This window comes from Acinonyx jubatus, chromosome C1, assembly GCF_027475565.1.
Source record: "Acinonyx jubatus isolate Ajub_Pintada_27869175 chromosome C1, VMU_Ajub_asm_v1.0, whole genome shotgun sequence".
Classification (NCBI taxonomy): Eukaryota; Metazoa; Chordata; class Mammalia; order Carnivora; family Felidae; genus Acinonyx; species Acinonyx jubatus.
This window is the reverse complement of record NC_069381.1, coordinates 55,562,152-55,575,977: the sequence shown is the minus strand read 5'-3', so window position 1 is coordinate 55,575,977 and position 13,826 is coordinate 55,562,152.

Sequence of the window (13,826 nt, the reverse complement as noted above, 5' to 3'; positions counted from 1 at the left end):
CTCATGAACAATGAGATCATGACCTGAGCCAAAATCAAGAGCCAGACGCTTAACCGACTGAGTCACTGAGGTGCCCCTGGAGTCCTAGAATTTTTAGAAGCCCTTGATTTTTGTTTATTTTTTAAATCTTGTGTGCTCAACCTCATACAAAATATTAATTTTATAGGGAGAGAAGAACATATTTTTTAATTTCATTAAAAATTTCGTTGACTTTTTAAGACAGTTTTTAAAAGTATTCTGTTATGGTATACCCCAGAATCCTCTCTTGTCACCAGTGTCCAAATAACAGCAATAATGATAACTGCCATTTAAGAAGCACAGATTATGTGCCAGCATCTCACAGCAGCCCCATGACATAGATACTGTTATTTACAAAACTTAGAGATGAGTACACTGAAATTCAGAGAGGTTATGTCATTTGCCTGGGGTTACACAGCCAACACTCAAAGCTGTGCCTGGATGACCCCATTACCACCACTCTATACTATGTCCCAAAATAAGGGAAGCGATATAAACTGAGTGACCCGCCTCTAGGTCTTAGAGATCTTTAAGAATCATCCCAAGAAGCAGAGAGAATTTATCCCTGGGTTTTGTCTGACCCATTGGTGTGATTTGGAGGCAACAGATCTGTGTGTCCCTGAGAGAGGGGTGGGTAGGTCTGTTCTCACGTGATGCAGATCTGGCAGTGTGGAGCCACCAGAAGCCCAAGAGAGCCCCGGAAGGGACCTCTTAGGAAGCAGTGAGTTGAAATATGAAGTGCCAAGGATTGTCCCCTACACTAGTAAGAGGTTCTCGGTAGACTTATGTGGGAGTGGGGGTGGAGAGTACCATTTATCCAAGCATTAAGGAGAAGGGACTGTGTCCCAGGGGAGGAAGCTTGCCAGAGGCCATGTAGCACAGGGGGCCAGAGCTGGGACTACAGCCCAGGCCTTACAAGTGCAACGTCAGTCCTACCTGCAATCCAGCACCCTGTCCTCTTCCAGGATAGCCCAGCGGCATGATAGAAATGCAGAATCTCAAACAAACCCGGCATCTCCTCCCAGCCTTGGGCCCACCACTGAGGTCACTCTAGTCTACACTTGCCCACTGAAATGGCACCCTTAAATTGGAACATGAGAGACTTTTTCTCAAAGGAGATTCAACTTTCTCGGTTTACACTATTCCAGAAGGAATGAGCTCCATAGCATGGTAACTGGCAGTTCGGCTGGGGCACAAATTTGAATTATGTTCACCTTGGGGTGGGTCTCTGGTCAAGGTTCTCAGCTCTTGGGGAGCTGGATGAGGGGGTGGGGGGATGAGGCACCACTTCATCATCTGGCAGGTTTGGTCTCCACCAGTCACTTGGCACTTAGATCTGAGAAGTCACAATTCAGCATAAAAGGAGTTAAAGTGAGGAACCAGCCCTGTTGCTCTGTTTCCTCATGTGTAAAATGAATACAGAGCTCCTCTCCTAGATTGCTATAAGGAAAACACGAGTTAGGACAATGCTTGGCATGTAAGGAACTATCAATAAATGTTAGCTATCATCATCATCATCACCATCATTGTCGTCATCATCATGAATTCTTGACGCCTGTGGGCTACATATGGCTCTGGACCTTCTCAAATTCCCTCAGTGACAAACAAGAAATGCTATATTTGCTCCTGAGTTTCTCCAAATGGCATGTGCCTTCTAGAATGCGGTATTTCCCTTGTATATCTTCACAATAAGTTAACCAGCAAAATCAGAGTGAAGGCTTATCTCTCATGGGGTGGCCAGTATTCATGGAGATTCTGTGTTGTTATTACCCCATGAGCATTGCCATAGATTCACTCAGTCATGGCAGAGACGAACCCAGCCACATGAAGGAGCGGACTCTGGGTCCCTTCCATCCCCCTAGCCTGCCCCCCAGAACTGAGACCTTTGCCCGGTGGGCATGATTCAAATTTGTGCCTTGGCAAAGCTGCCAGTTATCATGCTATAGACTCATTCCACCTGGTACTGTTTAAACCAAGTAAACTGAATCAATGAATGCCAGGGGGGCAATACAGTTTTTTCCCAGGATGCATTTCACAGGATACTAGTTCCATCAAATGCTTACATTTGCTGAGTCGTTGTTGGGCTGTCAAATAGGTTTGAGAAGCATTGGTGTTTTAAGCAAGTTTCTTTTCTGAGGACATCCTCATCCTTCACATGCCGGCTTTCTGAGTCTGCAAGGGAGGGCCAGGGTATGCTCCTTCTCAAACTTCTTTGGCCATCCGGCTCTCTTTTGTTTGTGGGACAGCTTGGGGGACTTGGCGTTCTATGGCAGTATTTCCAAACCTTCACCTGCACATGGTTCACCTGGGAAGCTTACTGAAGTACAGTTTCTGAAAGGCGGTTTCTGCTTTAGAAGGTCTGGGAGGAGCCTGGGATTATGCATGTCTATCATGCTCCCAGGTGGTGCTAATGCTGCCGGTCCACAGATCACAGCTTTGAACAGTGGCGTTTGAGAAAAATTTCTGAAAGCTCTGTCTGCTTGATTCCCTTCCCCAGGACTCCTGTGACATCCCTGTCACAGTCCAAATGTCTGCTGTGCTTGGATCATGTGAAAAGTGAACTGGATACTGAGCTGGAGTGGATGCTTGGGAGGACAGGGAGTTCTGTCCCTTTTGTTCCCAGCGGCGTGTCCAGAGGCTAGAACTGTGCCTGGATCACAGAGATGGTCAGGAAACACCAGCACAATGATTGCATCGCAAGGGAAATTAGCAAAGTTGCCCTTTTCCTAGCATTTTCTGAAACATTTGCTCTGCTGAGCTGTGGCGGATCTGAGTCCTTAAGGTCCAAGACTGCTGCAAACTCACCAAAGATTACAAAAACCACCCAAAGCAAGTCTTTCTTAAACTTGCAAATCTGACTCAGCCAACTTCTATGTGAGGCCTCCGCCTGTGAAGACAGGGCTGCTTTTCTTGTTAGGGGAGCCTCAGACCTTGTGGTCTCCAAGTCTCACAGAGAGGGTACTTCCTGGGTTGGCATTCAGGGTGCGTCACAGGCTGGCCAGTAGCTCCAGAAAGAAGCACTTTCTTTGAGATGGCACCAAAGCATTCCAAGGCAAGTCCATGGGCAACTTATTAGGTTCTCAGATTTGGCCTCATCCTTGTCCCAATGCCCTCATTGCCAGTCCAGACAGGGAGCCAATTTTCTTCCTCTTCAACAATTTGTCTGTTTGTTTTGATCAGAGAGAATAGGAAGAGAAGCTCTTTGTTGCCATGGTAACTGCTCATTGAGATTCTTTTTTGTTAATGTTTATTTATGTTTTTTTGATGGGGGGAAGAGCAGAGAGAGAGGGTGACAGAGGATCCGAAGTGGGCTCTGCACTGACAGCAGAGGGCCTAATGTTGGGGTTCGAACTCACGAGCCACGAGACCATGACCTGAGCCCAAGCTGGACGCTCAACCGACTGGGCCACCAGGTGCCCCTCTCATTGAGATTCTTAAGTAGGTGTGCATGGAGGCCAAGTCTCCCTCAAATCAGTTCTTACCTTCCAGGAACTTCTAATCTTCTTGGGGAGCAAGGCTACCAATGCATGAGCTATATAACCAGCGACCAATGGGAGGTGCAGTGGGTGCTTTTCAGTGACTCCTATGCTGGGGCAATCTCAAAAGGCTTCCCAGAGAAGCAAAAATGAGCCAAGCTTTCAAATAGTTGGATAACAGGGGAACACAAGAATGGGTGTGAGAGACTGTGAAGGTGAAATTTCATAAGCATTATTTGGGAGGCAAGGACTAAATTACCCTGCTTAGAAGAAGGTCAGGGGTGTGCTGGGTAGAAAAGCAAATTGGACCTTGGAATGTCAGGTCATAGGGGCTGGACACCTGGGTCCATCTCTTTAGAACTAGAGTCTGGGAGGTATGTGCTGTTAGGTTCAGGCAGCCACAAGGCAGTCACAGAGAGACAGGCTCCTGAGTGAAGCCAGGGGCGGATCACCATGATTGAGAGGGAATGAGAGAGGGTCTGGCCACTAAATACAGTTGTATAGCTCATGCACTGCACAAAAGCACCTGGCCAAGGGAGCAAGAGAGCACTGAAATCCAGTTCTCACTCCTCTGTGTTTACTAAGGCACCTGCATCAGCTGGCAGTGGTCTGAAGGGCTCTAGTTACAGCCACTTGGTGTTTTCTCTTCATGGCAAGACGTTTTCTCAAATAGCCGTCATATGCATTCCTAGTGTGTCCCGAGGAGGGCGCTGCTCAGCTTCACACAGGTGTTCTGAGAATGCAGTTAGAACTGGAGCAAACCAGTTTTCTTCTGCTGCCGACTGACCCAACAAGCCAGCATGGTCTGTAGTATCTGTATTTGTCCTCTTCGACTGAATTCAACTAAATCTTCTTCAAGAACGATTTAGCTCCTGGGCACCTGCGTGGCTCAGTCTGTTAAGCATCCGACTTCGGTTCAGGTCATGATCTCAGGGTTCACGGGTTCGAGCCCTGCATCGGGCTCTGTGCTAACAGCTCAAAGCCTAGGGCCTGCTTCAGATTCTGTGTCTTCCTTTCTCTTTGCCCTTCTCCCAGTTGTGTTCTGTCTCTCTCTCTCTCAAACATTGAAAGAAAGAAAGAAAGAAAGAAAGAAAGAAAGAAAGAAAGAAAGAAAGAAAGAAAGAAAAGAAAAGAAAGGAATGATCTGTAGCCCTCAGGGTCCTAAAGGTAGGACCAGCAACCAACTGTCCCAAGGGGTTGGGCAGAGATGGGCACACTTGAACGTGCCCCACAGTTTCCCTGCTGGCAGCAGTGAATATCACAGATGCAGATGACAGAGAAATGCGGATGGCTTGAAGGGCTGTAAGAACCAGTGCTTCCCATTAAGGGTACTGCTGGCATTTTGGTGACAACCAAAAACTCCCCCTCCACATTTCAAAGGCCTCTCCCAAGGGTTGAATCACCCCCAAATGAGAACAACTGGTCCCCGCTCTTGACAGAAGAGAAAACAGGCATAGTAAGGTGTCCAGCTTCTCACGGACAAGAAGATGCAAAGCAGGGTTAGCGTGCATGCTGCCTGCTCTGCACCACTTTTCACCAGCTTTCCCCACTCACCACGATTGTCTTTCTTTCCCTCCAGTCTTATTTATTCTCTATCTAGATTTGTGAATTGAGACTACAGAACATAGTGGAGCCAACTGATCCAAGTTCACCCATGGTCCCCTCGGACTCCCAACAGCTAAACAGAGAAAAGGTAAAGAGAACAGTTAGGTCCCTGGCTTTGGCCCGTAGCCACCTGTTTTGAGAGGTGGGCGCCCATAAGTACAGATGAGTGGGGCTGCAGGCTGGGCCTGACTTCCAAGGTCATACGTGGTCCTGCTGTGCCCTCTCTTTCCCCTGGGCCGGACCCGCATCCCCCACACAACCTTTTCAGGCTGGGTAGTAATTCACCACTTTGTTCACCCCGCTGATAAGTACTAGGTGAACCTTCCCCTCTCCTTGCCCCGTGGCTGTGCTTACAGTGAGAAGGGGAAATTCATTCTCACTCTTCAAGGAGGTGAGGCAGAGGGCAGGCAGTGCCAGTTCCCTGGCCCGGAGCTTTTGACCACATGACTCCTCCCCGGGCCTCTACCTGGACCCAGCATGTGACCTGGGGAGGCTACATGGCTCACAACCAGTCATGGGCTTCAAACTTATGCACTGTGATCTCTAGAAACAGAACTCAGAAAAGGCCCTTTGCAGATTCCTGTGCTCCTTGCATTAATAACTGATAATAAATTATAGCCAAAAAATGTTATTATTAGAACTTTCAATATTCCTCCTTAACATTTTTTAGTATGTAATACTTAATAATAAAAAATGTGTATGTAATGTTTATGTAAGCAATTAAATGAAATAAAAGCCCACCAACAATTTAAGAATTAGAGTATTACCGGGGAGCCTGGATGGCTCAGTTGGTTGAGCGTCTGACTTCGGTTCAGGTCATGTTCTCACGGTTAGAGAGTTCGAGCCCCCTGTCGGGCTTTGTGCAGACAGTTCAAGAGCCTGGAGCCTGTTTTAGATTCTGTGTCTCCCTCTCTCTCTGTCCCTCCCCCATTTGCACTCTGTCTCTGTGTCAAAAATAAATAAACATTAAAAAAAAAAAAAGAAAAAATTAATTAAAAAAAAAAAAGAATTAGAGTATTACCAGTGGTTTTGTATCTGTCTAGGTACTGGTGCCCTACCCCACACTTTCCTGGCCCCTTCCAGGTCATCACTTTCTGAATTTGGTTGTTTACTGTTCTTCTGTTTTATTTTTATATTTTATCACATACTTATGAACGTTTCATCTTGCTTGTTTTAAACATTAGAGAAAGATAATATGCTATATGAGGTACTTTTTTCTAGAATTCAAAACCATGTGAGATGCGTTTGACTTGGTCACATGGCTGCACTCTATGCGTTTCACACTCTTGGAAGCGTCTCCAGGCACACATATGCAAGAGTGCCTCTAGGTACACATTTAGGAATGGAGTTATGGGTCATAGAAAAGGCAGGTTTTCAACTTTATGATATGGTATCACTTTACAAAGTGATTGTACGAATTTCATTGCTACTAGCTGTGTATAAACGTTCCCATTAGCCAACATCCTCATAAACACTTGCTATTGTATTAGTTTTTCCCAATAGTGTGTAATCTGGTGTGTAAAATAGCATCCCAGTGGTCATAGTTTTCATTTTCCCAATTACTGAGGTTAAGCATGTTTTTATATGTGTATTTGCTGTTTGTATTGTTTCTTCTGTAAAATGCCTATTTGTATTGTTTCCATACAATACTGAGCTGTCCTAACTGATTGGTAGAATTTTAAGAAATACAATCTGGATGTTAAATCCTTGGCAGTTATATCTGTTATATCTGTTACAAATATCTTCCACCAAGATGTTTGATATTTTTCACTTTCTTTATGGCATCTTTTGGTGGTGTCAATGCAGTCAATTTATCAGTTTTGGGAGGGGTACTTCGTGTGTCTTTTGATAAACCCCAAGGTTTATTATAAAGATATTCAAATTTTCTTCTCAAAGTTTTAAGCTTCACTTTTCATATTTAAGATTTTAGTCTACCAGAAGTTAATTTTTGGATATCTGAATAAGGATCGACTTTTATTAATTTCCCTATTGGATGGCCAGTGACCTTAGCACCATTTATTGAATGGTCCACCCATGATCTACACCATCACTTTCTTCATCTAGCAACTTATCATATATATGTAGTTCTGTTCTGTAGTCTGTTTCTTAGACCAATTTGACTGTCCTGGCTATCCCGCTTTAATTACTTTAACTGTTGAGGAAGTCATGCAGTCTGGAAAGTGATGCACGTTCCTTCATCCTGTTTGTCTTCAACATAACTTGGCTCTTTTTGGACATTAGCTTTTCCATTTAAGGATATAATCATATGCCCGTAAAACCATCTGAACCTTCTCTTTGCAGAAAGATTTTGGGCTACTGCTTCAATTTATTTCACAATAATAAGGCTATTTATATTTTCTATTTCTTCCTTAGTTACTTTTATAAGCAATATTTTTCCAAGAATTGGTTTTTATTTCTTTGAAAGTATAGGTATAAAAACTTCAGAATATTTTATTACCACCTTTTTAAAACCTTTGTTTATCTGTGGACATGCCCTTCATTCATATGTATTAATACCTTGTCTCTTCTCAATCTTACCAGAGATTAATTCATTTTTATAGTCTTCTAAAAGACTTGGTAGTTTTTCTGTATTGTTTTGGTAGTTTTTCTGTATTGTGTTTTTGTCTCTTATTATACTAATTTCTCTATTATATCCTTGCTTCTACCTTCCTTTTGTTTGTTTTACCAGAAAATCAGGTTGATCCTGTACTTTCCTCACCACCAATTTAGGATTTGGCTTTCTTCGTTCTAATAAGTTTACTGTCCCTTGTTCATCTGCCTTCCATTTTCCAAAAGTCTGTTGCTATTATCTTTTCTCATGTTCTGCTCATCTTTGTGGGTTTATATCATTTTGAAAAATCATTTTGCTATAGTTTTAATGGGTTTAGGGAAAGGAATAAAATTAGATATATGTGTTCAATCTGCTGTTTTTATCTAGAACCTATGATCATTGCTTATTAATCTATCTTATTTATCATCTGTTTCTCCCTTGGATGCATCCTGTTTAATTTCTTCAACTTATCTTTCATTTCACTACGTCTTTCTTCTTCTTTTTAACCCACCCACTGGGTTTTATTTGAATAATAATAATTTTCCTTTATAAACTTTAATTATTTTTAAAATCTTCCATTTAATTTTTTATGGCATTGCATGCTTATGTCTAGGACTTCATATTCTATTTCTTTAAGGATTCAATACATAGTTATTTTGCACTTATATATGATTATTCCACTACTTAAAGTCCTTCAAGATCTAACTATGGTGTTCTTTATTTCTTCTTCCTCTTCTCTCTCACAGCGGTTTGGCTACTCATGTGTTTGCTTATATTTTCCTGAAAGCTGATAGTTATATTTTTCATCTTAATCAGTGAAAATCCTAGAGAGTCAAAGAGAGGAAGTTTCCTCTACCAAGGATTTGCATTTGCTTTTGCTCAGAGCCAGAGGGTGCTACCCACCTATTAAAAACTTCAGCCCCCTGCTAGAATCCCAGGCTTAATCTGTCCACCTTGTTAGCTTTTGACTGTGGTTTGACCATCAGCATTTGCCAGCAGGGCCAACTGCTGTGAGTTGTGGGTGAACTGCTTTCACCTTTCCTCATCACTTGCTGCTGTGTCAGGGTGGGAGCAGAAGAGTCCTATATCTCTTTCTGCAAGCCTGGAAATCAAATTAAAAGTATGTTTTATCAGGTCGTAATGGTCTTATAGTAGCAAGCACTCCATCATACGTAGTTTTCCACAGTGCCAGAATGCTTTTGTTTTTTTGTGTGTTTTTTTTTGTTTTGTTTTTTTGGTTTTTTTTTGCCAGAATGCTTTTTAATACTACTGGATTCCACTAACATGGGGGTTTTGGTATAGATGTTCAAGACAGAAATTATCTGATCTTCACAATCATCTCTGCCTCTCAATCAGTGCTTGAATATCTTCAAACATTACCATTTCCTTTCTTTATACTCCTTTGGCTTTTCTCTGAATTCACAGCCTCTGGGGTGTGCTAATTATTCCCATGATACAAAATTCTCCCCCCAGTTTTCCAGCCCTTCGGCTTGTTTTACCTTCTCCGGAGGATAAGCCTATAGGCCTGAGCTGTTCAATATGGTAGCCACTAATTCCGTGTGGCTATTTAAATTAAAATGAAATAAAATAAAAATTTAGGTATCAGTGAAATAAAAATCTCAAAAAGGGAGATTCTAAGTGACTCAGTTCAGTATATTGATGGATGTCTTTGAGTTCAGCTAACTTCTCTTTAACTTAACTGCCCACCTCGGTCCAATCAATCATAGTGGAGAAGGAAGTGAGAGGGGGAACCCTGTCTACACTAGAGAACATGTGGGGCTGAGTGGTAGAGGTGGGTGGGTACACTGCCTTAGAGGGAGGAAGGAGGACTGGGCCTATGATGGGCCCTCCGTGAGAGCACATGTTATCATGAGCACTGGCTATTGTAGGTAAGTGATGAGTCACTAAATTCTACTGTTAAAACCAATATTGCACTATCTGTTGACTAACTGGAATTTAAATAAAAATTTGAAGTGGAAGAAAAGAAAAATAAAGACCAGCTCCTCGTCCAGTAAGCTGGGAACATGCCCCTTTCAAATGGTTTGGGAACCGGCCATCTGGAGTTTTCTCTGTCCAAATATATAGTGTCAGGTTTGAAAAGCCACTCTTGCCCTATAAGATACCTACCTCACCCACAGCACAGAGCTATCAGTGGGACCGTAGGAGAGGATGGAAAGCAAACAGCTTTAAAGTGTACAGGTGTTGTGTACATATAAGCATTATTATACCTATTTTCAGATTGATAAAAACCCCCTTTGAGCCTAGGCTGTAGGGCTTGTCAGGATCACTTTGGCCTTAGGGTTGTTTCCACCAATGATTTCATTCCTCTCCCAGAGAGCTGGGTTCTAGAGCTGACTTTCTGCAAAACTGTGGGATGGACCTTCTTCTGCATTGTGCTCACCTCAGAGCCTGGGCCTCGGGTCAGGCAGACCCAGGTCCGAGTCCCTGTTCTGCCACTCTCAGCATTGTGCCTATGATTAGGTAGATTGTGTACCTGTCCCATTTTACTCCTGTATAAAATGTGGGTAATAGAATAGTATCTGCCTTATAGGTTTGCCATGAGCATTAAATGTTCCCTCACTCAAGGTGCATCAGGAAATGAGTGAGGCTTGTTTGCTTTGTGATAATGTGTGTGTATATGTGTGCATGTGCATGTGTGCATATGTTTGTATGGGTATAGAGGCCTCAGGCATTTAGTGCCTGAGAAACACGGAACTTTCTGCCCTGAAATCTGGCATTGTTGAACATCTGGTGATTAGTTCCTAGATTCACCAGGTTTCTGGAATCAAGTTTAGATCTATTTGCCTCTGGGTGAAATCAAGTCACAGCCCAATTTCCCAGCTCCAAGGTGTGAGTCCCAGGCCAGGAGGCCATTGGGCCTGGGGTTTTACTTGCTGCCGAGAGGTATATTTATCCTCCACACTCCCTTTTGGTACAGTCAAGCTGTAGAGGTCACACAGAGACTAGGAATCCCTGAGGACACTATCTTCCAGACATACTTTCAGGGATCCCTTAGGGTTTCCTTGCAGCCAGCCCTACCCATGCAGACTCAGCATCTTGCTGGAACACTCTCCCCTAACTCCCCTTGGGGCATGTTGCCTTACACTAGCATTTTCTTTTTATGAATAGTTCTAAGTGCCTTTTAATAAACCACTCAAGAATGTATATATTATTGACGTGTCTACATTTCAAATACAGAGCCTTGCTATGGGAGTGACCATTAGTTGTTTTTAGCTGGGATTCTTCCCAGGCAAAATCTGCACCAAGGAATTCTAGAATTTCAGAGCCATATACTTGGTTTCCTATAATAAAACTTTGACTGCAGTGACCAATGTTAAGTTTAAGGTTATTATTCCAAAAGAAGAGAGTAGAAAAATGATGGTATTTTACTGTCTTTTCTCTCACCCCTGGTACCTCAACACCAAGCCCATGCCCCTTCATCTCATTAGGGGCTGAAAGCAGTTTTTTCCGTTTTCCCTTTTTTTCCTTTTTCCCTTTGTTGTACACTCCTCTGGCTTTCAGTGTACAGAACTAATATATTTCCACAGATGCAGCCATATAATCCAAATCTATCTTTCCACTCCTATTTCCTTGGGTCAGACATATTCTGACTCCTTACTCTAAGGCTGAGATTACTCACACCTCTACATTCCAAGAAATATGTCCTTTCTGGATTTTTAGTTTTGCATGGCAGCTAGTTTCCTAGTAAATCTTGAGCAGAGTTCAGTGAGAAAACTAGGATTTCTTTTCCTCTGGAATTTGGATTTCCTGGAGCTCAGGACCCCTGGACAGTGGCGACTTCTGCCTTCATTTCCTTGTTTGGAATCTGCAGCGTTGCCATTTGTTTCTTCCTGGGTTCTTGGGGCAAACCTTGGTTATGGCTTTGTGGAATCTAAACTTGACTTTACAGAAGAGTAATTGAACTGAATGAGAATTTAGCAAATGTGTCTATTCTAACAGACCTTGGAATTCTTTGTTAAAACAATTAAGTATAGCAGTCCTAGACAATGTAAGAGGACTATGCAAAACATAGACACTCAGGTGGGAAGTCTTTTTCCCAAATCCTAAACTATTACCTCTCACAAGGGCAATATATTATCAGGTAAATTAACTATGACGCTTCAACAGATTACAGAAAGAGCAGAACTCCTCAGCTCCTGCTGTTCCTCCAACTTTTCTGTCAAGGAATTAGAAAGAGGAGACTAGAAACTGATAAAGGGCAGATTAGATATTTAGCTTCATTAAACATGCTGGTCTAGATCAATTAGAGTTGAAGAAACTGGACCATGCAGATTATCCACAGGCAGTGACCTCCCGGGGCCTTAAAAACCAGGAGAGGTGCCAAAAAATCAGAGATAGGATTGCACTTCGGTTTTGGTTTTATCGCAGTGAGGTAAATAGTCTCTGCAATCCTGAATTTTAAAACACTAAAGCCGAGCGGATGAACTTGACAACAGAAGCAGCCAAGGGGCTAGAAGGGGCCCTGGACACCCACAGACCCAACAGAACTGGGGTGGGGAACCTTATGTTGCACCAACAAAGGAGAGAGCTAGCCTGGGGATTTGCACTGGTTATGCAGAGTCCAACAGGAGTCACCAGTGGGATGCACCTGCCATCAGCTAATGTGAAGTTCAGCCACATTAACGAAACTGTGGTGTTTCCAAAAGAGGGCACTGTGACCCCCCTGGACTTAACGCCCCTGGCCACATCTGGAACACTGAGTCCTTCTCCACTGATCCCGATACTGTAGAAAGAAGTGTTTCATATGACATTTACCCTGGGCAACAGGGTCTGCACTTTGATTTCGGTTTTTATCACAATGAGGTGAACATCACAGGGCCCTGAGAGACAGGAGTTGTTCTCTTTGTTCTTAATCAAACGTTGCATCGAGGAACATTGAGTTTTTTCCCTACTGCTTCTCCCCTCTGCCGGAAGGTAGGAGTCTCCAAGTGGCTGGGTAGTCCTGGGCCCCAGAGCCAGTGTGGCTTGCTTGGTGATGGGCACATATGACAGAGGAAGAGTATGTCTCAGGTTATAAACAAGCCTTTGAACTCAGCCAGTTAATAGCATCAAGGAATGATCCCATTTTTAAACTCAAGATAAGGCAGCTTCACTAACAATCTGGGCTGTTTTAAAACAAAATTGACTGCCTTGGGAAAGAGTTCTTCATCATTGAAAATGTCTAAGAGCAGAGTGTGGTCAACCCTCCAATCATGGATGTGAATCAAAAAAAAGCTTGGCAGAGATGATACCAGTCTTTCTTCCAAATCTGACATGCTACATTTAGACCACCCTGGGTTTCTTTTCTGATGATGAAACTTCCCAAATAGCTTGATTCTTCCAATTTGAAGTTAGGAGAGTGTTATGAATTATAATTTTGGGATTCAGAATCCATTTTATTTATTTATTTATTTATTTATTTATTTATTTGTTTGTTTATGCTTTATTGTTTTAGTTTCAAGTTTTTATTTAAAGTCTGGTTAACATACAGTGTAATATTAGTTTCAAGTGTACAATTTCGTGATTCAACACTTCCATACAGCACCCAGTGCTCATCACAAGTGCCTTCCTTAATCCCCATCACCTATTTTACTCATCCCTCACCTACCTCCCCTCTGGTAACCATCAGTTTGTTCTCTATGGTTAAGAGTCTGTTTCTTGTTTTGTCTCTTTTTTTTCTGTTTTGTTTCTTAAATTCTACATATAAGTGAAATCATAAGGTATTTGTCTTTCTCTGGCTTATTTCGCTTAGCATAATACTCTCTAGCTCCATCCACATTGTTGCAAATGGCAAAATTTTATTCCAAATCCATTTTAAAATGAAAAGTCCTTGTAGATGTTCTTTAATCTCTCCCCATCACTTCAGGTGCTGCCCGCAATCACTCTGCTCTGACCACCCGATTCATAAGAAGAGAAGGACTGCACTATTTTGTCTCTTTCCAGGTCCGCTAGAAGGACACCATGGTGTTCCCTCAAGCTCCTTCTTTAATCCCTTTGGCTTTTTGGCAAAGCAGTAGAAAAAGAACCCTTTATAAGGACCATGAATATCTCACAGTGGAAGCCAACTTGTGATTGTTCCCTCCTCCTTACCTGCTTCCCAGTCAGCTCAGCCCAAATCATTTTGAAGCAAAAGCACAAATTACAGCTAACTTAGGCCAATCACAGGATTTACAAAT